This window comes from Babylonia areolata, chromosome 18 (assembly GCF_041734735.1).
Source record: "Babylonia areolata isolate BAREFJ2019XMU chromosome 18, ASM4173473v1, whole genome shotgun sequence".
NCBI classification, from domain to species: domain Eukaryota; kingdom Metazoa; phylum Mollusca; class Gastropoda; order Neogastropoda; family Buccinidae; genus Babylonia; species Babylonia areolata.
In genome coordinates, this window is record NC_134893.1 from 46,995,350 (window position 1) to 46,999,473 (window position 4,124).

Sequence of the window (4,124 nt, forward strand, 5' to 3'; positions counted from 1 at the left end):
AAATGGAAGAAACGCGCGTAGTTCCCTATAATCTCAGTGAACACTCACCCTTACCCCTTACCTCTTTCTCAGTGTCAGTCTCTCTTGCCCCTCTGTATGTCCATCTCTGTGTCTTGTCTGTTTGTCAGTCTCGGCGAGTCTCTCTGTCTTTCACACTCTCTTCCTCCCCTCTGTCTCTAGTCTGTTTTGTTACACCTCTCGGCCAAACATGAATAAAGCTCCCCCCCCCCCCCTCTCTCTCTCTCTCTCTGTGCATGTGTTGTTGCTTTTTAATGAGTATTTTCATTCCTTTCCTTTCGTTTTCTTTGCCCTGAGGGCTGGGTGTAGTATAAATAAATAGGTAAATAAACAAATAAAACTATAATTGTTTATTCCACGACTCTCCTGCGCAAAACAATGACAACAACAACAACAAAAAAAGAAAAGAAAAAGAAGAAGAAAAGATTAGTTCAGTTTCGATTTTCTCGCTCAGTCTTATAACACGAACGTGAGAAGAAAAGTCCCCAAACTGGAACACGTGGTCTCCCACGAGATATTCGTGATAAAAATGCAGTGTGAAACGGATACCACGTGGACTGGTTCCGAAAGAAGGGTGTTTGGGAGATGGGGGAGTAGAGGGGGAGGTTTTGGAGTGAAAGAGTGGTGGCGATGAACCCTTCTCTAAAGCTTAGAATCTACCTCAGTATAGTCTCAGCCGTGCATCCTGCGTCGGATTTCGGTCAGGTTGTTGGAAGAGACTGGACAATGCTCCTTTTAGGACTGTTTGCACTATGTGACAGACTGATTAACGTGGCGGACTCGCTAAGTTAGGAGTTGGGCATGGTGTTGTGTCCTTGGGGAAACTGAGGCACTGACTTTGCTCTGATGTCCCTCACTGCTGCACCCAGCCGCGGAGTGTACGGGTTTTGGGTAGATTAACCCTTTCACCGCCAGTCAATTTAGAGTACAAAATTCCCTTGTGGTATAAACACAGAAAAGACAGTGGCTGGGGATTCCCCCATGCGATGTATAGAAAATATGGCCTATCCTACCACCGAACATTAAGAGCAGTAGGTTCATGGATAACAGACCAATGAATGGTCACCTTTCAGTGACATGGGTCCTCTACCACGCCTGTGCATAAATGCGAGCTTGGCGGTGAAAGTGTTAAAACGGTGGAAAGATTGGATTGGACCCTGCCAAGTCCAATATAAACACACGTACACGGTGAATAAGTATGGATTCACGGCTCCTATGGTCGTAAAATGTTACTGTACCTTTACAGTTTTTTGTCTTACGCTGTGTGTGACACGACTGGCAGTACTAGCATCTATTTGCTGATGATTTTTTGACGGTGGTGGGTGCTCCCTGTTCTGTGTTGTTGTCTTTCCATATTCATTTCCGGGTTTTAAAGTAACATGCACTGTTCACAACAACAAAAAAACCCTCATCCTTAGTAATATTACGTTACATACTTTGCATATTTTGTCTTCCCCAGAAAATAAGCCGTTCGAAATGAAGAAAGGCGTGGAAATTAGGTGACTTTTTGAATTGTATTTTTCCATTAAAAAAAGGTCTGGTTAAGGAGACATTTAATGCTGTTTTCTTGAGCAACGCGCCATTAGTTTTGTTTTCATTTTGGAATTTGTTTCTTTCAAAGCACATACTAATTTCTTTACTGAAACTTTGGGAGCCTCAATCATGACTAAAAGTACCCTTCCTCGCAACCACTGATAATTGATCAAAGCCTTTGGAACATTATTATGATTACCGCACGATTTTAGCATTGAAAAACAAACAAACAAACAAACAGACATAAAAACAAAAAACAAAACAAAACAAAACAAAAAAAGAACAGGATATTGTGCACATGCATGTACAGCCCCTCCACACACTCACACATACATTTTTTTTTTCAAGTTGCTAAGTGATTTTTTTTTTTTTTTAAATGGGAGTGAGTAGAGAGGAGAAGTGAAGAAGAACAGCAACAGCTGAATAAAACATGTTTGTCCTCTTCGCCCAGAGCAGTTATATACTCACTCAACAAATCTAACAAACTAAACAAATTGCATTCGCGACACATGTGAGACACCCTTTAATGTTACCGACGGAGGTTGAACTTGTGACCTCGGCAGCTTTCTTCACCCTTGCCGCTCCTGGCACACACACATACACACACACACACACACACACACACATACACACACACACACACACACACATACACACACACACACACACACACACAGCGCACCATTGGTATTGTTGTAAACGTCCGCGCGGTATGCCAACCACGCGCGTTGCTAAGATAAGTGCACGTGCACTGTGTTGAGAACATGTGGGTGAAAGCGAAACAAAACAATATGTATCTAAAAACATATATCTATATATATATCTACAACTCATTTTCATGTGTGTTTTAAAGTTTATGTGAAATCAGTAATACATTGTAGGCAGGACTTGTTTGTTGTTGGTGGTGGTGTTGTTTGTTGGTCAGTTGGTTTTGTTCTTGTTCTCAGTTTTCTTTCTTTTCTTTTATTTCATTTCATTTCTGTTTTCATTTGAGATAAACAAAATAATAATAATGATAATATATATAAAAGCGACACGGAAGAAAGAGATTTTGGATGTCATGACAAAAAGTGCAACTCAGTAAAGATCTTGCCGTGTGTTTTCTTTCTTTTTCTTCTTCTTTTTCTTTTCAGTTACTGAACTGCTGTTGCGTGTTTTTCTTTTCCTTTCTTTGTGTAATGTATTTTATCGTTTTATGTTTTCCATTTTCAATATTTCATAATCTTCCACTTGGTCGCACCTTCGAAATTTCAGTCGTTGGACTGATGGCAGTGATTTTTTCTCAGACCGTCGTGCACAGATTGCGGGGAACACCACTGAATATCACTGAGGTTGACTGTCAGTGGTACATGTCTCTCGATCATTACTGAGGTCAGTGTTGTGATGTACTCTGATGAGTATCACTACTGCAGTACCAGTGTAGTCAGTAATCTGGTGATTTTTGTCAGTGTCGGTGTATTATGAACAGGAACTGACTTAGTGTTTGAGTGTTTGGTTGGATGTCCATGCAGGGTACATCAGTGCAGCTTGGCCGCGGATTCAGTAAAGGCTTGTTTTGCACTGACGTCTCGTGGCGGGTTTTTACATCAGTGCGGCACAGATAATCGCGCAGTTGAGCATGTTTTACGTGGAAAAGCTCGACAGATATTACGGAATTTAGAATGATTAATTAACTTATCATTATTATCATTATCATCGATTTATTATCATTATTGTTATTCAGTGTTATTATCAATTATCATTACAAGTAGTAGTTGTAGTAGTAGTAGTCAGTGTTATTGTTATGTTCACGGCCGGTGTCAGTCAGTGGAAGAAAAACGCGATATTATCATTAGTCGAGTCAGTTACTGAATAGTAGTAATAGTAGTGTTGTTATTGTTATGTTCCACTGATGTGGAAGAACTGAAAAGGCGTTCACTGCGGCCTTTACATATATCAACACTGATTTGACTGACGAGTCCACACACTGGAGATGAAACGCCAGTCCGAGTCGGCGTCAGTCATCAGTGGTTGTCAGTGTGTCCGAGCCGCCATAACTCTCTCTCTTAGTCTCCGGCAGTCTCTCGGTCTCAAGTGTCACTGAGACCGCCGAGAGAATTCAAATGACCCCAACTGAAACTATGGCTATCTTTCAAGGGTTTACCCTTCCCCCGCGGCCTGCACTCCTATCAAACCGGCCCCGTATTTTTCTTCTACAGCCTATTCTGAGTTTTTGAAGAAGAAAAAAATAAACAAACATGTTAAATTTTGTGACATGGAGTCATTTTGCCGTGAAGTTGAGTAATAAGTTGTTTGATAAGTTGCACCGTGAACAGTTCCCCCTCGCCGGCCAGTTTATACCCCCCCCCCCCCCCCCTCTCCCATTCAGTTACATTACTCTGGTCGAAACTGAAATAGATCATGAAAAGCAAGTATCAAGTTATGCACACTATGTCATATTATGTTTCAAAACACTGTAGGCCTATGTTATATCATAAAATCACGTTAAGGAGCCGGAACCGCCGTCTGGTCAGTCAGTCGGCAATCGCCGGGTGCTCGCGCGCGCGCGTGTATGTGTGAGTGCGCGCGCGCGC

The 4,124-nt window shown here is 41.8% G+C and overlaps 1 protein-coding gene across 1 annotated transcript in view; it reads left to right on the top strand.

Moving 5' to 3' along the window:
* Positions 1-2,836: 2,836 nt before the first annotated feature.
* The window catches only part of LOC143292025 (uncharacterized), an 8,699-nt gene continuing 7,411 nt past the window's right edge, over positions 2,837-4,124 (top strand). The window contains exon 1 of the mRNA XM_076602192.1: positions 2,837-2,922. The gene's annotated coding sequence lies outside the window, so the exon portion shown is untranslated. The remainder of the gene's footprint in view (positions 2,923-4,124) is intronic.